This window comes from Myiozetetes cayanensis, unplaced genomic scaffold, assembly GCF_022539395.1.
Source record: "Myiozetetes cayanensis isolate MyiCay16 unplaced genomic scaffold, myiCay2020 scf2-11, whole genome shotgun sequence".
Lineage (NCBI taxonomy): Eukaryota > Metazoa > Chordata > Aves > Passeriformes > Tyrannidae > Myiozetetes > Myiozetetes cayanensis.
Window position 1 is genome coordinate 99295346 of NW_026087411.1, and position 23683 is coordinate 99319028.

Below are 23683 nucleotides of genomic sequence, written 5' to 3' on the forward strand. Positions count from 1 at the left end.
AACTTTCCAACTGCAAGTGGAATTCCATCTGAGTTAGGACTCCTGGACTTGGCTCCTGAAAATGTGAAGTAGGGGTCTAATTCTAGGACAGTATGTGGTTTACTATAAAACAAATCTAGCATATAATAATTTCCTTCCACAATTCCCATGACTTGTGGCACAGACCCAAAACCTCTTCCATGATTCACATCCAAACCTCCCAGGGGAGATACAGTGGCCAGATTGTTAGTTTTAGTGCATGAGTAGTTTGGGTGAAATGACAAATGCTAACACTCAGTCATACTGTGGAGAAGAGATGACCACAGTTATGAGCAAAGGGCAGAGCTTCACTGACAGTTTATTATTAGCATCTTGGATATGCATAAAAAATGTTGCTTTTTTTTTTTTAAGGTAAATAACATTTTCCTACCTAACTGTCCAGTCCTTGGGGACAATTTGTTAGTCACTGCACAGCATGGGCCAATTCCTCTTTTCCAGAGAGGAGAACAGCCCAACAGGCTGATGTTACAAAGTACCTCACAACTCTAAAGTCTGCTTCTGTGCCCAGTAATCTCCTGAATCTGCATTTTGTACAAACTCTGAGCCAGTGCTGACCATGCCCAGACTAACACCTCCTGGAATAGCTTTCTCTACCACTGAAAACCTTGCCAGAGTAAATAATGTACCAGTTTGCTGATGCAGCCTATTCCAGAACTCCTCCTAGCTTTAACCTTTCCAAATAGTCTCTGAATCTAAAATACAGTTAATCTGTGCCTTCGACTCATCAAATTATTCATTCCAAATTTCATGTTTGTTGTTAATTATCCCCTTTTTCTTTCTGTTTGCAGATTAATCACAGATCAATCTGTCAAATCATGCAGAGAAACAAGTCCCAGCCTCATGGTCTTTGCTCACAACCCATTCCTCACGATACAAGAGTGATCACTTATACCACGTGATATTTCCTCCTTGTCCCTGACTACATGGCTGAAACTTTTGAATTGAGGAAAATACTGACAAGTATTAAACAATCCTTGCCCCTTTGGCACAGCTTTGCAGAAAAAAGAAATTAAAAAAAAAAAAAGATAATTCTACTAAAATTTGTGAGCATTTCAGATCCATTACTCTTTCTAAAAATGCATCCTAAATATCCCAGCATTAGCAAAAAAAAAAAAAATTGAGATTATAAAGAGAAAAAAAGATTAAGAAAGAAATGGAAAAAACTTGCAACATTTGACTGTAAAAGCTATCATTGGAGAGATCATATTATGCAGTTAGATATATCTAACCACCTCACCTAAAACTTGTGGCAGTTAGAGATAATTCAACAGTAGAAAGCAGAAAGGCAGAGGTCTGCCTCAAAGGGCCAGAAACATCCTTTTTCTTCTCTCAGAGCAGTTCCTACTTCACACATGGTGTCCCACACACACAAAGGACCACGAGTTCTGAGTGGGAGCACCAAGCCAGCTATTCCTGTTTTTGAAGGGGAAGTGAGGGGACAGATAGGAGGAGGCAAAAATAGTGGTGACCACTGGAGAAGTAGAATTTGAAGATCAAGATTTCCTAACTGAAGTTAGAAGGAAAGATGATTGAAAAAAAGAACTATGTCTCCTAGTATATTTTCCCAGAAATGTATCTAAACAACACCAGTCTTAGCAGATAGAGGCATTGAGAGATGGAGGTGAGCCAGTGGACAGCCATGTGAGCAAAAGAGGGCAAGGGACAGGCAACATGAAATTTTAGCCTACTGCAGAGCAGGGGAAAGCATATGATGCTATTTCCCAAGCAGCCCCTTAAGCACAGAGGAAGAGGAACACCACAGAGACAAAGCAGGCCATGCCTGAACCCCTGGGTGCTAAACATTTGAGGACAAGATGGAATGGAATTGCTTAGAGCCATTACAAACCCAGCAGTGCTGATAGGAATAAGAGTTCAGCCTGGGCCAAGGCACTCCAGTCCAGCTTGCCAAACTTGGAAGTGGCTCCATACAAATCTAAGCAGCCTCTTACTTTCCTATCTGATGGGCTCTTAATGCAGTTCCTCCATCTCCCACGTATGAACAGTAGTAATGTTATGTTCTTACTTGCTATAGGATACCAGAGCTGTAATAGCAGTGGAAAGGCTGGAGAGAAATCAGGACAAGAACCAAGGATTAAAGGAAAATGTCAGGTTAATTGTCATTAATAAAAAACCCTTCTCAGAGTGGTAAGTTTCTGTATTTATCATGTGAACTTCCCCTGAAAACAAACAACCACTAGTTCCCTGAGGACTTTTCCAACACTCACAGAAGATATCTAATGAGGCAATGTTTAAGAGACCTAATTATAAGAAAAAATAAACCTTGATAACCATCTTATCCCACGTACAGCTCAAATATGACTCAGAGTTTATTTTAATAATCCTCACAGGTTAACACAGCACAGTCCAAGCTACACTGCAGCAATGCAGCTACTGAGAGATCATGAAAAGGAGCTGGGAAGTCACCCATAACAGGATGCCTGACCAAACGGAGGTGAAAGAACAGAGATGTGCTGTGGAGGGCTGAAAATAGCAGCCTTGAGAAAGCAGGGCTTTGCATTGCAAACTCATATCATTATATCAATTTTGGCCACTTTGCTCTGATCACCTGTGTCAACAAGGCATTTCCTCTGTTCTGTACCTTGAGCCACATTGCTGCACCTGCCCTTGAGGGAGGAGTTATTGGATTAACCCAGCTTCCTCTTATCTGTGTTTACTCACCAAAATTACTCTGCAGAGAAAACTCCCTGAATCAGTCCCAGGGCTGCAGTTTCACTCATATGCAAAAACTCAGATGTAGCATTAAACATGCATAGCTAAAAAAAAAAAATAGAAAAAAAATGACCTCATTGTGAGTAACCACCACAAGCCAAGCTGGGTGAAGTCACTGGGGATTTTTCTTTCCAGCACGCCCACACCACTGGGACTCTTTCAGAGGGACAGACACCTGCAGTGCTGCTGGGCACAGGCAAACCTTTCTTCCCCACTTTCCCTGAACTAGGGGAGAAGAAAGTGGGTAACCACCAGAGCAGACAAGGAAATAGGTTCAGACATGTTACTTTTGCTTTTGCTGCCTGTGTTGGGCGAATAGCAAAAAAAAAAAAAAAAAAAAAAAGGTGGAGTCATAAGGAATTCTGCTTGCTAACACTAGGGCTGGCTTTGCTCCAAACCCATGACCCTTACAACATGTCGCTGTAGGATTGCTGGGCAAGCTGCTAAAGTCACTGAAGCAAGAGAGAGAAATCCCCAGATTTCCTACTGTGTGTAATACTGCATAGTGTGAGCTAACCATAAACCCCCTGAGATACCTCTTGGTTTTACTGTTAAAATGGGCCCCAAAAAAATGAAAACTACACAACCTTTAGCTTTAAAGCAAGGAAATTCAGATGGCCAAAGACACTAGACTTCAGTAACATTTTGTTACTTAAAGCAGCCTTCCAATCCAGAACTGGGAATAAAACCTCAGGGCTGACTGCCCAATTGCTGAGATGGAATGTGATACAGTTACTAATGAGTCTTCCACTGAACAATCAACTTCTTCAAGGTGAGCAGAAATTTCAGCTGAAGGATAAACAGGAAACTGTTAATGACATCCTTAAAAGGTTAGATAAGAAAACAGGTTTCAAAGTACCTTATATTTATCTACTTGGCTTTCACCTGCAGATGCTTGCCACCACTTACTGCCTCCTCGGTGGACTGTTAATGACCCACCACACTGTTTACATGCAAGCCTTCATGTAAGTCATTTGTGTGAAAGAATTATAAACTCTACTTGTGAAAATCTATAAAATATATATATATACACAAATCTTATAAAATCTACTTATGAAAAAATTAAAATCTTCTCCTTAAAGGCAAAGGAAATGGGCCACTTCTCTCACCTGTAAATGGTAATTTGCCTCTGCTGAAGCCATTCTCTACCAATATAAGCCTGTATTTAAGTCAAAAACAGTGACTTGCATCTTAAACTCAGCAACCCAAAGGTTATTCTTTTGGCACATCTCCTGAACCTTTAACATACTGATTTCTAAGGGAGAGCATTTACTTCACAGCATCCTGAAGCTCAGGAAGCTGTCATCAGGATATCAGGGCCAATGCAAAACTCAATGAAGACAAAACATACCGATAAAAGTGATTCAAGTTAAAGTTGCATCTTGCAGCTTTCCAAGCCCTTGTGCTGTTTCTGCAGACAGACAAGTAAATCCTGGTCAGAACCAGCCTATACCCAAAACTATGCCAAACTGCAGTTTCAAAATAATATACCACCATTTTCCAAAAGTGGGAAAGACAGTAGGGGTATCTGCACACTGAAACATTTTCTCAGCCTATATTTCTAAGTACTTATAGCAGTGCTTCTGAAGTCCCCTTCTTCTATCAAGTGGAAAATTTCTGAGATTCCAGAGACCCACATGTGACTTGGCTAGAAAAATGCAAGGCCCAACCTTTTAGCACACAGGCCACCCACATGAAGAGATCATTCACAGGACCTGGGATAAGAAGTCTGAACTCACAAATAAATCAAGAGTTTGATCTTGGGTAGGTTCAGCAGAGCTTAGAATCAAATCTAGGGAGTCAAACAGATGTGAATACTGTGGCCCTTTGGTGCTAAAGCATCCTGGTAGGAGAAGACAATGATCAATACTGAAGAATAACTCCATAACAGAAATGTAGAGTCCTGACAGAGGTACCATGGAATACTAGATGTTTCAAATTGCAGGGGAAAAGGAGATGGGAAAACACCATTTCTCACCAGAGGAAGGAAAGTTAGGACAGAAATTAAAAAGAGTAGTTGACAAACAGCACACTCAAATACAATCTGCTAAACTGAGAGATTTTCCATACCTAAAACAGAGAATGTATTTAAGGTGCTATGACTTGGTACCTCATCATTTTCTGGTTGTCTGTGAGTTTACATAGCTGCGAGGCAACCATTTTCCCCAGTAAAATCATTCAGCAAGCAGGATTCTAGTGATTCACTCAACTTCTAAAATAAACACTATCACAACTGATTATAAGCACTTACCCATGCTGTAACTGCTGTTGTGTTCAGATACACAGGAGTATAACACTACCTTCAATAGTAATACCAGAAAAATGACATTCATTTTCTAAGTCAAGCAAGGTCTTACTTTCAGCTCAAGGGCATTCATCTGTCTGCCTGTAATATGGGAACTTTTCAATGTCATCTCCAGGCAAGCCCAATGTTCAGGAGAAGTTCTACAAATCAAAACACAGACCATATGATTTTGGTGACAAACCGTTCACCCAAAGAGAAAAGGGCAGGATGCATGCAATCCCTTGCCTCTACCCAGTCAAACCAATACCTTTATTTCCCCCTGCAATGGTTGATATAATGGAAAGAAAAATAACAATGGCTATTAACCATCTACTTCTCACCCCATTACAGCTAAAATGTGGTCAACTGAATAATTTGCCTCTTTTTGCTCTGCCTGGCAGATAAGACTGGTGGGAAGGAAAATTGTATTCCCAGCTCCTAGCACAGAAACAAATAAAGGACCTTCAAATGAGAGAGAGATGAGATAGAGAGATAAGAAGGTCACTATTTTCTGGTAGCAATGGAAGTGGATATAGGCCGTGTAAGGTGGCAAGCCTGAAGCCAGCAGGAATGCTTGAAGAAGCAGTAGATGGGAGAGAAGCCTGGAGAGAGCCTACAGGGGAAAAGCATGATGCAAGGAGGTCTCAGTGCCGTATTCAAGCCTGCAAAATACATGCCACACAGTGCTTTTCAATAATGTTACAGTTTTCTGAAACTAGTTAACAGGGTCCCCCTGACAGCCTGAGAACTTTTTACGAGCCAGATTTGGTGAAGTGGATTGAAATGAATTCATGAGAGACACTGGACTTCTTCTGTGTTGTGAAGAGCACTGGAGACGCAGAAAAAGAGGGGGTAGGCAAAGGTGCAGGCTGACTGTCACACCTGGGGACAGCCAAGGAGCACAGTGCTAGCCCGCACGTACAGAGCTGAGAGCTGGTGCCTGCTGATGAGGAGGCAGCATTTTTACCTCGAGGAAGCCAACATGCACACCAGTACCTTGAGGTAGAGAAATAGTGATGAGGCATTACAAGTTTTAGCACGGTGACTTGCCAAGATGAGTGTTGTACCCTGCCTGGGGTTGACCTGAGGGAGTTTACCTCATGGTAAAACTAATGTGTGTTGTCTTCGCTGAGCTTTTTTATTCAGACAGTTGACATGTACCTTTGTTACCCTGAGGAAAAAACACTCGGGTTTTTCTGACAGTGAAAATATGATGATTCACATCTTGGTGCCCTGTTCAAGAAACTGAAACCATTTTGCACTGGCTCTGGGTGTCATTAGTAATTTTCTTCACTTACTTTCACTTAAAAGCATATAATTTGACCAATACACAGATGCATATGCTCACCAGACAAGTTTCTGCAAATTTTGCAAAGATTTTTTTCATACACTGCAAATGTACTTTACTCTTCATTTCTGCACAGAGCCTAAGCATTTCACCATGTCATTTTCTTGCAAACAATTAAGAGGAAATTAATAGAATACAAATTAAATTTTTTACCACAATCACTCTGGAGGAATAATCCATCTTCTTCTTTTAATGAGAATAAACCTTATTGTTCAGCATTTAAAAAAAGAATTAAAAGTCAGCATGCAGGTGAAAACCCTTTCATGCATACAAAACCCCTTATTATTCTGTTCATGTGCCAGTATCACAGCACACCCAATAAATACACATTAAACTTTTCACTAACATTAATTATTGAGAAGAAAGCTAAATTTTTGCATGAGTTCCATATTATTAAAACATTATCAGAAGCTTCCACACTAAACTCACTGGGGATCAGTTTCACATTCCTTGCATCCCCCAATACATATGCTAGGCAATAACTGTAAGCAATTCAGGGTAAGAATGGTCCTTCCTTGTTTAAGAAATGGCCAGTACCATATGTAATTTTGCTCCTAGTTCACTGTAAACAATGATCAGTGACAATTAATAGCCATCTTAATGATTTGTAAATACTTTATAAAGGATTTTAGAGAGATATCTTTCAACAAAAAGTCTTTTAATTAAAGCTATCTCAGCCTCTCTCTAGAAATTTAGCACAGGAACTAGATTGCTTTTAATGTGCCTCATTCAATCAGGCAAGATAGAACAGGCTGGTCAAGTTTCCTCTGACCCTCTTCCACACTTTCCTGCCCCAGTAAAATGACCTTTCCCATTCCATTGTACCACGAGCAGCTGGCAGATGGATACAATGGGTGGATGCCCCCGTCACAAAACTCTAGAAGGTTGCTCATCTGCACACAGCAGTCAGAAACACGTGGTGTGCCTGCCATAAGCATTTTGTATTCAGTGATAGATAAGCTCTCAGCTGCTACTCCCAGCATTGACCACCAGGATAATGGAATACTTCCGCAGGCATATCCTGGCCAAGATTCAACACTCGTGTGCGACCTGCATCAAATGCGCCACCATTTCGGACACCTCTGCCCTTTGCATGATCACATTAGGACTTCAAGACTGTAGGAGACCTATGCAGCTAGTCTCCAGGTTACATACCAGGCAGTAGTTAAGCAGGCACACATAAATATCTAGCTTTGGGCTTAGATACTCCTCTCAATCCTCCCAAAAGACTAAAGCTGTCCAGGCTTCCAGGTACATGAACACTGAATGTCTGTGTAGAAATAGTTTTGTAGATACAAATTCTGCAGCCATGGACAACACATGGGCATAAAAGACACCTTCTTATCCATCTCCTAGAGCACTTCAAGGATCAGAAGCATTTTCCCACTTGATCAATTTATTTTCACTATAGGACAAAGTTATGGATTACATAGTTGATCTAAGTTGGGACATGCAAAGAGTATTAGCAACCAATGTATTACACAATGCAGCAAAAGATGGCCTGAGTTTTCTTCTATTTCAGAGGTTTTGGTTGTGCTTCCAACTCTAATTGTACTGATAGAAGGGCTAAAAAATTAGTATTCTAGTAAGAAACCAAGATTCTCGTGGCCTTGACCTTCATCCAGGAGCTAGAAAAACATGAAATATTGCAAGAATCACAATATAAATCACAAGGGAAAACAACAACCTAAAGGAAAACCATATCATCCACGCCACATCAGGTAACTCCTCATGTCCAACATCCCACTCCTGCTGGACTACTTAATGACTGTCACAGATTTAGAGAAAGACAATAACCCCAAAATGCGCCTGACCAATTACAAAACGCTGTATATGGATAAGGAAAAATCCTTCCTGATCCCTACAGAGACTAGCCAATGTGCTGAAATATGAGATTTAATTAAGCCTGTCTTACTACTTCAAATGCTACAACTGTTTGTAACATTTTCTAGGCCCTTTTGAATCTAGTATGGCATTCACACAGCCTCCTGTAGCTCACAATTCCACCAGCTCAGCCTCACACTGTGAGGCACCTTCTGTGGATGAATGAAATTTACTGGCCCTTTTGCCTCATTTTCTTAATACAACACTATGCCAGGTAGAACTCTATGTTTTTTCTGATGATGACACACACCTCAGGTAGTCACCTCTAAGTCCTCGTTAATGTTGGTCGAGTTGTAGAGCAGGGAGCATGACAGGAGGAAAGGAAGCCAAATAAGAAGGTATACCAGGACTAGCAACACAGTCCCTTCTCAAGTTTGCCTAGGATACCCTGAGTACGCCTGTGCATGTGCAAAATTAGTATTATATCTATAATGCTGCAATTATTATTAAAAAACAATAATTACAATAATATTATTGTTACTTTAGCCTGCCTTCTGGAACACACTCTGCTTTCTGCCTCTGCAATCCCACAAAAATTTACTTTTAACATTTTGAAAGCAGGAGATAAGAGTGAAATGTAAAACCTCAGGTACAACTATAAAGAGAAAAGGAAGGAAGGAAGAGGGAAGGCAACAAGTTAATAATTGTTCAGAAACTGAAGTCTACAGTAAAGAGGGAAATAGTTTTGTTCTGTTAAACAAACACCTTATTAATGACAGGGTCTCCTGCCCAGTTCCCACAATCCTCTGGATAAATTAAATTTAAAAAAAAAAAAAAAAAAAAGAAGTATTTGTAGGTTTAGCCTCTGCCTTACTTAAAGTCAATTCTGAAGAAAATTACTTGGAGGGGGAAGGAAAAAGGGGAACTGAAGGAGAAGTTAATTCGGAGAAGAAAATGTTGCGTTTTTGGAATTCTCCTCCCTAAAATTACACAGTACCTCATTTTGGAAATTCCAGAGCAATGTTTCAGCAGTCCTGGAACTGAGTGAGACCCTTGTCAATGTCAGCTGACAGTCTGCCCCAACCACAGCTGCAACACTGCAGAGCCAGTGAGGCCAAAGCCCCACAGCCCAGTGGCTGGGTGACTGCTGGGACCACATTCAAACTGGAAACAGTTTTCTACAGGGAAAACCAAAATTTCCAATGGATATTTTTGATTTTGAATGAATTAGGTTTCTTCCTGTGAATCTGTATGACTGCAAAGCAGGCTATCAACAAACCAGAGTGACTTCAGCAGGAGTCCGAAAGCATTGGAGCACTTGCCCAATGAGCAGGGGCTGAGGAAGGTGGGCTTGTTCAGCTTGAAGGAGAGATGGCTTTGGGAAGACTAACAGCAGACTCCCAGTGCTTATGAGGACAACCATCAGGGAGATGGAGGCAGGTTCTTCACAGTGGTATGTAGTGAGAGGAAAGTAAGTTGCAAATGGAGTTCAGACTGGATCTGAGGAAAAATATTTTTTCGCAATAAAAGTCTTTGAAATTGAGCAGGGGAACAGGTTGCCCAAAAAGGTTGTGCAATCTCCATTCTCGGGGGGTTTCAATACCTACCTGGATAAAACCCTGAGCAACCTGGTCTATCTTTTAGCTGACCCAATTTTGGGTAGAAAGTTTCGCATGAGGCCTTCCAAGGTCCCTTCTAACTTTAATGATCTTATGATCTTAAAACTCCCAACCTGCTTCACCAAAAACAGATTTAAGAACTGAACCATCTCGAGCAGATGAACTCATTCAAGTACAAACCATACTGTCCTCTTCCCTCTCCTCTAAACTGTGTTAGAAATCATTCAGTTTCTCATAATCATCAGTGCCCCTCTATCTTCAGTTTGTGTGACTAGAGAGCTCATCAAGTACTTCTGTTATCTGACACTTGTTTATAAACCTTTCTACAGCATTCACAAATGCTGTGCAAACAGTGCAATAACAATAATGAATCAAGGCTGCCGGAACCTTCAGAGCACACCCTGCAGCCACCAACTCTCTGCAAGGCTTGGAGGGGCTCTATCCCATCCTTTTAGCTGTTTTAGTTGTGTATCTTTATGAATGATAACACCTGTGATACTGAGGGGTTTCTTTGTCCTCCAGCACGTTATCACTAGGCTTTACTTCACTATTGTTATCTATCTAAAAATTTTGAGGAGCAAGCAGAGAAAATGGAGCAATCCCTTTTAGGTACTAATGCTTTTCTTCCTGTTAGTGTCATGCTTGAGAAATTTTTGGATATCAAAACAATAAATACATTGATCCACATGGGTCCCGAGGTCAATACAGTCCAACACAGAGTATATGAAGTCACTGCAAAGATTCTAATAAAACTTTACAAGCTTTGGAACAAGCAAGCAGAGCAGGATCAGCAGATTGCTATGACTTTGGATTGCTTTGTGATTTTCTCCTGTTTGGCAAAGCAAAATGTCAAGAATAGGAATCCAGGGAACAACAAAAGTAAAGGTTTCAAACTTTTCACTGTCCTATACAACCATAGTAATTGAGCACATCACATTCTCTAAAGTACTGATCTCTGCAACACCTCTGAAAGGTAAATATAGCACTCCTGTTTTGCAGATACTGAAGTGAGGCACTGGAAAACTAAGTGATATGTTGAAAACTGAATCCAGGCCTCCCAAATCCCAGGCCAGTATCTAGACCCGTAGACATTGCTAACATATAACTACTTACAAAAATTAAGTTGTTTTCATCCTCAGTACTAAAAAGATTTTTAAAAACTTTATTTTCTTCCAATTTACCAAGAGTTCAATTTGCCAGAATTTAGACAAACATTTGACTGAAATGTAACCCAATAAGTGTTCATACTAGATCACTTTCAAACTGTGAAATGAAATTACTTTGGAAATTTTTAATTACATGTGCTTTTTCTACCTTTTCATTTCTATTTTTGTACAGCAAGAATAAACCTTTGCTGGTTGAATAGATGCAGAGAGAGACTGGGGTCATGGTGGCTAGAAACTACAAGATCAGACAAGTAAAATCTACCACAACACCTGCTGCTCCTCTAAATGCCCCACACACAGCACTTTTAGCAAAAATTACTGAGTCAAGAGATACCTAATTAACACTTAGTCCTTGTGCTTTCTGCATCTGACCCAGGTGCAGAAATGAATATGCTAGCTGAAGTTTCAGTTTTCTAGCTTTCTGTTTTTAATGAAAAAACTGTTTTTCTGTCAAGCAACAGTTTTAATGGAAGTTTTTTTGAGCAGTGCCAGTTCCAAGTGCTCTCAAACCCCATTAATTCATCAAGTAAGGGCATTTAGTAGCTCTAAGTGCTCAATACTTTTGTACTTGACCCTCTGGGATCAACATAACATGATACTCAGAGGCAGAAAAGTAGTTCCAAGTAGCACAAAACCTAAAAGTGTTGATGCACATTTGCTGGCAGAATTAACTGGGATGCATGAAGCATTTACTGTTGCCAGCTGTCGCCTCTGTCCCTCTGTTAGAAGCTACCATCCCAGGGAGGGTTTAGCAGAACAAGTATCCCCTCTTGAGTCAGCAGGGTTTACAGCCTGAAATCAGCAGGAGCTCACAGGAGAACAGCGAGCTATCAGCGCCCTGGCTGGGGTGCAGGCACACATCACATCCCACCGTCTCATGGCAAGGCAGTGTCCCCAGCAGAGGGTGGGAAGAGAGCTGGGAGCCGTTTCTACTTCAGCTGTCTCTGACTGAACTCTCACCAAGTGTGAGTCAACACCCAAGGCCGGTTAGCGGGCCGATAGCATAGAGCACTGCTAGCTTATAAAAGGGAATGGCCCCACAAAAACAGGGCTCAAACCTTCAGTGTGCAAACCTGCTCTTTGAGACAGACTGTAGGGTCACTTTGAATCACAGAATGAAATATATATCTAGTGAAATCTAAGAAAAATGACTGCCTTTTCCCTCGTGTCTGCACTTTTATCTGCTCATCTGAACATTTTGCAAAAAAACAACAGAAAACCTATTACAAAGATTGCTAGTGCGTGAAATGATTGAGAAATATTTGCAGTTTGAAAGCAGTTTCACTTCCTGCTTGATACCACAATGAAGCTTTTTAATAAAGTTAACATCACTGTTATTTGTTTTACATCTATGTCCTTATTGAGTCTATTTTAGATTTCTTGAAAATTTCTGTTAAAACAAAAAAACCCCACATCTCCTAAAGCCAGAAGTTCCTAGGCTTTCATTGTAAGCCACACTGCTGATAATGTGATAATGTTTCTAATAATAATACTTTGTGCTTACACTGTAAAGCAACTTTCATCCAAATATTTCAATGTGTTCTACCAATTTTAGTTAAGCTACCTAAATATAAGCATATAATTTAACAGCTGGGCAGCCTGACAGATTTTGTGACCCTCTTTTCACAAGCATAAAGGCTGAAAAACTAGGTTATGAAGTGCTGAGTTAAAATACTCCAGGAACCATTAAACTATACTGTCTGTGCAACACCTATTCACAGTAGTTATGCTCCAGAGCTGATAGAATACTAATTAAATTAATTTTGTGAATGCTTCTGTGTGGCTATTTGTGAGGTTGTGTTCCAATATGCAGACAAGCTGTTAGATAGTCATAAAATATATTTATGAGTCCTGAAAGTAATGAATTTCAGCATGAATAATTAGCTAAAGACTGTCCTACAAAATAGAAAACACAACAAAAAGCTCTCGTATACTCCCTACTATTATTTTTGGTTACTTAAAATGTTTCAGCTACCCACTCAAAAAGCCATGTGAGCAGTATCATAATCTTCCAGGCTCTGTTTCTTTCTAGAAACTACTTGCACCATGTCCAGAATAAAAAAGCTACATTTGTTCATTACAGTTTTAACCAGTACAGTAAAACACAGACCCAAACACTGTTCTGACCCACAAAGGAATTGCCACAGGGATGGCTGACCACTTGTTCCATCTTTTAGTTCAGAAGGAGGCTCATCAGTTTTTGTGACAGCATCTTCCAAGGTCTAAATTGGCAGTGGTAGAGTTACCCCATTAAAATCATATCACACAGCTTTACTAATACAGTGATGGTACAGACCATGCCCTGCACTGCCTCAAAGGTCATGTTTCTTGCATCTTCTTCTGAAGCCATCTGGGGGCACCTGTTGGCTGTTGGACTTGCTAGACTCTGGGCCAGTTCTTGCAGGATAATGGACATTCTTACACAACTAAGTAATGTGGCATAGGTGCAAAAAGTCTTTTTTTTTAACCATTTTCTTCCCAAGGGAAGACATGCATACTTAAACTAAGAGCTTTTATTTCTATAGGGCTAAATGAGTTGCAAAACCCACACCAAAACGTGATTATGATTAGTGACATATGTGGGAAAAATGCAGTAAGGTAGGGTGTGAAGAGCAGGAAGCAATGATGGCATCTGGGTGATTCATGTGTGCCTGCATCTTGCATCTTCCACACAAAAATTTCATTGCCCAGGGATAATCCCTGAGTGAGCTGATGTTAAACCACCATAACGAGTCTATTCCTTCCGTGTAGGTAGATCTGTGTAATTTAGATCTTTCCAGTACAGCACACTGGAAGTTCTGAAAGCACCAGGACTTGAAATAGCTGTAAATAGCAGAAATGCTAAAGAAAAGTTTTTCTGATGTGCATAGATTTCCTTCCCTTCAGGAAGTCCTGACAGCGGTCCGAGGCTTTTGCTGCTCTCTGTGTCAGCTCACACATTGCCCACTGCCCATCATGGAGCATGGAAAGGCTTGAACAGCCATCTGGCATGCAAGATCTGCAGCATCTGTTTCCAGGTCGGCAGTGGACCTGCAGAATCTCCAGTGTTTTGAAATTCTGCTTTTACCCTTCTTTCTTTCTTTAAGAATACAATTTCTTATTTGTTCCCTGATCTTGACCATGCACTCAGAGATCATCAGATCACCAGAGGCAGGGCCAGGCTGGCAGCAACCCTCTGTGCGTGCAGACCTGTGTATGCACAAACCTGGCAGGATGACCACGTTTCAAGCAAAACACCAACAGTGGACAACAAACAATTCAAGAGGAATATATGAAAGGAAATTTGGACAACTTTTCACTGTTTTAGCACGAAAAAAGTGTCAGTTTATAACAAGGGACAAGGTTTATAATGATGAAATTATCACTGTATGATGCTTTTTTTTTTCTGGTAATTCCCACTATTTCCATTGTCTATGCCAGGACATCTTCTATACCCACACCACTTATCCCTGCACTGCAACCCACTAACCTTACTCTTTCCCCAGTATCTTCATATCGACCACTACAGCTTTTTATAACTGTAAAAACTCCATAAAGACCTACATACATGGAACACACAGAATATACATAGCTACATGCCTTTTCACCCATATGAAAGACATTTAGGCAACACTATTCACTACTCTGGACCTCCTGTGTTCTTCAAATCCTATTCTCTGTATTACCCAAGATTTAGGACAAAACTTTGTGTCTGCTTTTAGAAAAAGACATAGGCACAAATTGCAATGTTAAGAGTGATGGGAATTGCATCTCTCCATACCTGCTTTCCACTAGACCTGAGCAGTTGTCAATCAGGGTACTAGTTTAGTTTGGCTTCTCTTGGCTCCAGAGAAGTCATGCTGTATTTGTTCATGACGTTGGCTAACATATGTAAAATAAATTTGCATCCATCACATGAAGAATGGATGTTACTATGTTGATGGGTACTGTAATAAATAACAGGTTACACAACAAAACAAAACAATCACCCCTGTCATTGGAACAACAATTGGTAAACATGCTGTCTCCCTTTTTATGGAGCATTTCAGATTCTGTCTGGGTTTTACTACAATGCAAGCAACATTTGCTTTGTGTTAGGTTACTCTTCTCTTTTATTCTCTTTTAAAATCAATGGAGTTTTGTTCTACAGTTATTTAATTTTTATTCTTATCTTATATACCACTCCACTATTCATATAAATGCAGCAAGATCAACCTGTCAAGTGCGACTAAAAAAATCTTGGAAATAACAGGAATAAAGTGATATATTCCCCAGACCTCCCTTCAGCATACAAACAAAAAGTTGCTAAACAGTACAAGCCAGCCAACATGGAAATCTCCAGCATTGTTCTCTTCTTGATCTTGATTTAAAATGCAGAAAAATTGGAAAATGTGGGAAACAAAAAAAAAGGCATAGACGAGTACAGTTACGAGGACAAAGAGAAATCTTCATGTAGAGCATTGTATCATATTTCCAAAGCTTTTTCTAGTGTATACAAAACAACTCCTCATTGATTCAACTAACAGAGGAAATAGCAGTCTATCGATCCAGTTAGAGTAGCTGCAAGTGGTATGTGAGTACATAAGCACATATTAAACACATTTTGGAAATAAAAAGTAGTTTTTAGTACATCACCCCTCTCAACATGGCTGCAGCAATGTTGCCAGTTGTGCTGCAGTTTAATATAGATTTCCTACAGAAATTAATTCCACATGCTGATGGCTTACTAGTTAATGCCTACGAGTTACTCATTTATCTGTTTCACATTTATCAACTGTCAATGTCATAGAATACCCCCCACTTTCTCTTGTTATGAGACAGTGAATAGTAGCTCTTCATGTTTCCTCTATTCAGTAGTTTCCAATAAATGCCTTATGCTTCTCAACGTAATTTTACAGTGTATTATATGTCTTTTTAATACAGGCCTCTAACTAGGATCATTACACTCTTATTTAGTCTATTTTGTTTTATATAACGTTTGTGAGGTGATCAAATACCTTCAGTATAATTGGTAAACTCCAAAATTGTAGAGAATATTGCTAATATTTTCCTTATAAATCTCTTTCTTTGCAGATAAAAAGCAGTTGTTAGGTGAAGGCAAGTTAACATCATTGCTAAAATGAGAAAGGATGACTTGTGTACTTGCTTTCTCCTACATGATCTCATGTAGGGCTGACCGAGCGTGTTAAGGTTATAGTTCAGTTTGACATCCACTTTTGCAAGGAAAGAATTGTTAACCAAAGTTGGGTCCTCTTACTCTGCTTCTTGTTCTACTGTATTCTATTCCAGCAAGACTTCACCTGGGAGATTTGCAGCTCAAAAACAGCCTGAAGTCATTGTCTCACATTAAGGAAACATATCTAGGGAGACCAATTTCTCTCTATATTATCAGTGCTCTTCTTGTATGTGATAATTATAGGTCAGGGCATGATTCTCAGCTTACCACAACAATTGTAAAACTATCAATGTCCATGGAGTTGCTCCCAATACAATAGAGATCTCCAAACCCTGCAATCAGTTAAGATAAATATTACTATTTTGTAAAAGCACTTGTATGGATCTTGGTGACCCTATGCTTGAAATTCTAACATGCATACTGGACAAAAACATCAGCACATTATTTTCAAACAAATTGTGAAAGTGGTTCTGTTAAAAGCAACATTTAGTAAGAAGTCCTTCAGTGAATGAATTTCTGCACTTAACAGAAAGCAAGAAAACAATTGTTTCCTGTAATTGGACAGTTTGATTAGAGGCAGGTGGTGCAGAGCTGAGAAAACTAGAGCCATGAAGCCAATTGTAACGTCAAGTATGCTTCCTTTTCTTTAGGATCCAGAAACATAACATGCAAATTGCTTCCCCCCTCCAAAAAAACCAAACCTACATTTAGTTCCTATTTATTATCCCCACTGGTATTCTATCCATAGTAGGATTTTGCAGCTTGAAAAGAGATGTATACTTGATGTTCATTATACATAATGTATACAGGGATAAAAAGAACATAGACTTAGGAGGGGAAAAAAAAAAAAAAAGAGAACACAAAACCAAAATGTCTTTAAGATTTCCTTGAAAAGGTAGGTAAGATATGTGGTGTTGTGGCAAGGAATCTTTTCTTGTTCAAACAACACACCCTCACTAAACTATTATCAACTGTACCTTTATTACTTTTATTACCAGTACACCGAGGAGTCCCATGATAAACCAGTGTGCTGGGCAGCATACAAAGCAGTACCTTTGACTGCAATAGAATTAAATTTCCTTCAGCTCTTGCTGAAATTTCAGTGGGTATCAATCTCAATTACTGCACAAGCAAATAAAATAACCAGGTCTACTCAAACAGCCTCAGCTCACATTAAGCCAAACACCATTTCTAATCAAGGAGAAACTAAAGTCCTGCCATGGGATGGGAAAGAGGTTGACTGTTTATATACATCTGGTTTAAAGTATACAGAATACTGGACACCGAGCTGAGATAGAATTAATTTTCTTCTTCACAGCCCACTTCACTTTGATCATTCATAAGAGTATGCTTTAAACAACTGAAGGATAAAAACCCCAGGGACAAATTTGCTGCTGGTGTGGACCAACATATAACTTTGATCAGTTTTTGGTATAAGAAATAAGTCTGAACAAAGGGAACTTCCTCCTCAGAGGATGACAGCACACCAAGAACTGTCAGTGCCACCAACCTCTCTCAAAGCTGACTCCTCATGCGCTGAGATGGGAGATGCTCATCACTCCCATTCTGACATGGTACAGAGGACATGACCTCATCCCACCTGCTCCGACCAAGAGCCTGCTGCACATCTTGACAGCAGGCAAGAACAGGAAAAAAACCCCGCGCTGGGCCCTGCGCGTGGGAGGAGGAAGCCGTCTTGGTTAGCTGTCACCCAGCGCGACTGCGAGCGATTGCACACTCCCACTCCCACCACCTGCATCCTACAAGCGAGCTACACCTCTGATCTGGACTGAGATGCTGTGTGAGCACAAATTTACCACCTCAATGCTGCCGGGAAGGGGAAGGGGAAGGCCCGTGCAAATGGCGGCACCAAACCACTCAGTGTGGTGAGCAATGAGAGGCAGGAAGGAGCTGAGTGCGTGACAAAACTTGCAAGGGCCACTCCTAGGCTTGTGAACTTTCTCTATCACACACTGCTCATAGCTAGGCCTAATTCTCCCACAAACATGGGACTGCCTTTGGGCAAAGCTTCATCCAAAAGCATTGTCTGGGGAGGTACCTCAGTGAAATGCACACGGCTCAGGTCAGAAGCATCAGCAGTGGGATCACAGGGACAGCTGACACTCATCCAGAATATAGGTGGATGACTTACAACACGTGATGGGGCAGAATGAACCTTCCCGGCTGGTGCTTGAATGAGACACAACTGACACACCTGGATATGTTGGGACTATTACAACAGCAATATTTTCACAAGGAAGATAAGTACTGAACAATATTTTTACTGTATCAGGCTCAAACTTATCTTCAATCAATACAAGCTATGCGTGACCTCTTCTCCATCTATTCTTTCCCTCAACAAGGTATTTATTGCAGGTAACATTAGGCGTACTTGCAGGGCAAGTGATTTTTTGCATCAGAACCTGCACCATTTAAATGAGGGTAACATGCTGTATGTTACATCCCAAATATTTATAACTTAGGCTTAGTAATAACAAAAGGGTAAGGGACAACAAATATTCCAAGTGATTGCTTAATGCCAGAAAAAATGCTCACTATTAAAGAAAATTACAAATTCTGAGAGACAGAAGTGAGGCTATATGAAATCCAGGAGTGCCTATGTGTCTTTAACACATTTCAGTGGTCAGCGCTAGTGACTTGTTAGTTCCAGATCAAAATATCCCATCTTTTTCTTAGTTGTTGAAAATTGTTCTTAATTTGGTCACTAACTCTTCCAGAGCAGTCCAACCAGGATCCATCAAGACGACTGTCAAGCATGTCATTGATTCAGTTTTGACTAGACAAAAGGATTTGACATAACAGGAACAGTCATTACCAACAACATAGGAAATGAAGCACTATTTGAACATCCTAGAGCTCATGCCTTCCTTGGTATCTCTCTGTCTCTGAGACACCCACTAAGATGAGAGGGAAACGGATGAGTTCTTAACATAACACTCTAGATGCTGGTCTGGAAGAGGTTCCCTAAAATGAGAAACCTACTCCTCTACACTGAAAAAGCTTGGTCATCCTGGGTAATATTTATAATATCCAGTTGTTCCATATGGTTAAGTTAAATTTTAATCACACTATTAAGCCACCAAAATTCTTTGCATTTCCTCAGAGAAGTCAAAACAAAACAAATTCTCTTTGGTAGACACTATTTCTCAGGCAATCATGCTGACTGTGGATAATCAAATCACATTATTTAAGCTCTCTGTGTACTCCTCTTCAGGTTTTCCAGCCTCCTCCACATGCATATTGTCTCTTTTCATAATACACTATTTACCTAAATGGTGCAGAAGCACAGGGATACTATTGCTAGTTGGACAAAATTGGCATAAAGTCAATACAGATTTTAAAGATATTTAGGCATTTAGCTCCCCTGGCATTAGGAACAAAATATCTCACAAAATCTGTTTGTTATACAGGGACTGGAACAGAACTGCATTCCTCTGTACAGCTGGAGTCTGATGGTCATGTTTGAAAAGGGTCTTTATCACTGAAGTGGAGAGAAGGCAGGCACAAATCAGCTGGACATAAGGTCAACAGCTATGCAAAGAAGGAAGAAATCCTGTCCTTATTTTGCTAAATCTCCAGCAATTCCAGTCTAACCAGGCCTAGTCCAGGAAGAACTGCTACTGAGAAGTGCAATCTCTTCCCTAATCCACAGTCTTCCAGTTCAGCCATCCTGTTGCAAAAAATATTCTACAATACACACACTAATAACAACAAAAAAATGCTACTGAAACAAGGATCTCCACGACAGACTGGTTCTCCCAGGAGGAGAAGCTGAGAGAGCTAAGACCCCATGGCTGTTGTTACTGGAGGTGCTCAAATACTCCAGTTATGACTGAGATTCAGAAATGCACATAAAATAGAAACCACCCAGCTAAGAGGACTGCTGTACTTTGATTCTCTTTAGGTCATCACTGATATTACACTCTTGCCAGTCTTACAGCACCTCCCAGTTTTCTTGTGTTGTCCCAATTGCCTCAGAATTCAGAGAAACTGGTTACCTAGGCATGGGTTATATCGACCTTGAGAAATTGAGTTTTCAGGCATTTCAATTTCATGATCACCTGTGCAGGTCTGATCCTGATCTTCTCTAGTAATTCTCTTTTCTCCCTTGGGAAATTTCTGCCATCTGTTCTCTTATTCTTTCCTGAAAATGGAGGCAAAAATATAGGTTTTAGCAACACCCTCAGTAAATGCTTTCACTTTCTCTCATAGGCCCCATCATTCCTTTCAGAAGCCTGTTATTTCAAATGCACTGCAGGCAAATACATTTAATTGTATTTTAAAGTGAGCAAAGGTTTCAATTACCAGTTTCATTCTTGCCCAGTTCATATATTTATTTCAAACACTTATGCATGTTTCCCTTCATCCTCCATCTGTCTTCTTTTATTTCCATTCATTCATTCTGTTGTGAATTGTCATCTAATATAGAACATTATAATGAAAGTCAGGTCTTCTAATTCAGCTGCTTATCTCTCAAACTCATGGTGTGACCCTGTGTGTGTCATTAAGCCTTAATAAGCCTCATTTCCTACCTTTAAAAAGGATGTTGTCTGTTTGAACCATTATATTAAAATTGTTTAATTTAATAAGAGTAGAAATACTTTATAAATGCTAAGTATTATTTCCATTACATGCCAATCATGCCACCCACATTAATAAACTCCTTTGTGTTTACTTCTGGGCTGATATTGTCAGCCCAGCCTGGGCTGATAATGACTACTCTTGGGCTCTGGGTCCACAGTTGAACAGACAAATTTCACTTTTGAAGATCTGTCTTGCTTCTGAACCATTTCCCTGCCTGCAAAACTTTCCTCCAAAAATTATCCTTCATGAAACCATGCAGAGAAAACCTGTTAAAAAGAAACTGAATTTTTAAGCTGAACAACAGATAATATAAATAGTTAGGTCCCCTACTCTGCTAATTGTTCTCTTCTTTTAGAGGTTTCAGTAAGAGTATCTGAACATATGTATTTACTCAAAGCATTTTCAACACAATGCAATAACATTGAAATGAGGAAGGAGACCGAAGTATAGATATTTGAAGGATGGATCCCATCTATTTATTTGTGGTTCAGAGAGGTGCAGAAAGCCCATTACACTCAGATTATGGTAACAAATTGAAAATTGATACAATGTGTTTTGTTTTGGTTTGTTGGGGATTTTGTTTGGGGTTTTGTTTGAGTTTGGGGTTTTTAACTTCAGTATGATATTATTCAAAACAGTTGACAGAGATAGGATAATCTTGTTTTAGTTTTGAATGGTCTTGTTAACATTCAGCTCCACAAAGAAAAATATTTTTCCCACTCAGAGCAACTCAACAGAACCTGATTTGGTTACTGCCACTGGAACCCTTGCAGTCACAAGTCCAGGTGGCCTTTGTGCTTCAGGCAATAATTTTCTAACACCTTTCACCTCTCGAGCCTCAGCTGCATTCCTGACATGCTCAAAACTCCTCTGAACATCATGGCACATTAGAATATTCAAGAAACATGGAATCAGAAGGACAACAGAGTGTGTGTTGTACAATTTATTGGGATAAAAACATCTCAATCATCATTTGTTCTTGTTTATAGGAGGTTATATTAACTCTTCAGCTCTGGTTCCTCTAGAAGAGTGAATTGCCTATCAGTTTCTTTCTATTATAATATCAGGTAGCTTCTGCTCTGGGCACCTGCAGTAACACACACTGGTGGGAGATAGTTTATAAGTGGAAAAGCGTGAGGATTTTCATTATTCCTTTGAAGTATGAAGGCTAGATCAATGGCTTGATCCTAGCCATTGAGAGGCCTGGAGCAGAGTTGAGTGCCTATTTCATGTCTGATATTTCTTTCCTCTGACCAGATAAAAAGGAATAGTGAGAAAACACAATCATTGTGCTTTGCCTCAGTACACCTGTCAGTCAAAATAACCCACAGCAGGAGCAAACCAGGAAACTTTAAAGCTCTGCAAACCACAACTTTTTCTCTAAGATGCACCTCACCTCTTCTGGTTTTAGTGATTAGTGACTAGTGATTCCTGGCTAGGCTGTTACAAAGCTGATAGCTGCCATACATTCCTCCACAAGGATGCAGTAACTTTTTTGCCCTGACCCCTTAGACATTTCCCTTCACTCAACATTGATGCTTTTCCTTGGATTTTGTTTTCTAAAACTTTCCTTCTCCCTACAACAACAAAGTTATCTATTCTTTAGTTCACCTGGTGTCTCAAGTGTCACCTCTAGTTTCTCCCTGTCTGATTGTCTAAACCTCCTCAGAGATCTCTACCCACTAACCACTATTTAAGAGCAGTAGAGAAGATGCTGACACCTCTGCAACTACTTTGTTCTCAAAGACTAAGTGACTACTAATTTTCATTCATCACCTAAAGATAATCACACACATTTACCAGCCAGAAGAGTACTGCTACTCAAATACAAGTGTTAACATTACACAGATTGTTACAGCCATTCAGGATTAATACCATTTACCTGTTGTCCTCTGAAAGTCTTTCTTTGACTTCAGGTCTTACTTTTTCCTTCTTCCCTATAAAAGGCTATTTGTCACTGTACTCTGTTTCACAACAATACAGAACTTTCCATGAGATTATGGATTTATTTGTCAACATCAGGCACTTCCACTCCATCTTTCCCACTGGATCCTCACCCCTAGGGCTCAGTCATCAGCCTGGTGTGACTTTCAACCCACAGGCTGCTCCATCTCCAGTCCACTTAGCTGGCTTCTTCTCCCCATATCTCTACCTGAGAAGTGCTGAGTAGCACAACTTGCTCAAATCTCTCACCTTTGCACTCATGCAGCTTTGGAGGTACATCTCAAGGCATGTCTCCCTGCAGTGCAATACCCACTCCCTTTAGATTCTCATCTTGCAGACCTCCCCCTCAGAAAAAAAGGAAAAGGCTTGTCTTACCTACAGACCTTACAGGCTCAGCTGATCCCCTGATAGATGAAAACATTTAGAATATGTACTGCTGCCATAAATTGTGGATAGTTAAAAGAAAAAGAACCCTGTGGAGATATCTGAAATTTAAACTTAGACAGGCAGCAATCTAAAATAAACTACAGCCGGTGTTTCAGCTTTGATTCTGCTGCCACTAAAGGTAAATGATACAATTCCCATTGATTCCAATTAAATCATAGACTAGGTCCTCTTCTTACTCATCTTTCTCTTTTTTTGATGCCTCTATTTGCCTTTCAGTAGTAAGTTTCCTTGTAATACCATGTGGCTCTCAGGACAATAAAAAAAATTCTGAGAAATTCATACAAGTGCCAAACTTGGTATTATTTTTTTAATAAGAAAGTAGGTAAGATTTTTAACTCCACTAATTAATGGCATTGAAGTAAAAGCAGAATGGTTTTGTGCTAATGGTTTAGTTGGTTTCAGTTTGGTCTATAATCCATGCTAAGAACCAACGTACTTTCTGTACATCTCTGTACTTAAAAAAAAAGCACTCTCTTATGACACTAAATACATAAATGTTAAAATGTAACTTAATCATTTTGC

The 23683-nt window shown here is 39.9% G+C and overlaps 1 long non-coding RNA gene across 1 annotated transcript in view; it reads right to left on the bottom strand.

The window, feature by feature from the left end:
* LOC126640226 (uncharacterized) overlaps positions 1–20282 on the bottom strand; it is a 45966-nt gene extending 25684 nt beyond the window's left edge. The window contains exon 1 of the long non-coding RNA XR_007628957.1: positions 20248–20282. This is a non-coding gene — a long non-coding RNA (uncharacterized LOC126640226). The remainder of the gene's footprint in view (positions 1–20247) is intronic.
* Positions 20283–23683: the final 3401 nt, after the last annotated feature.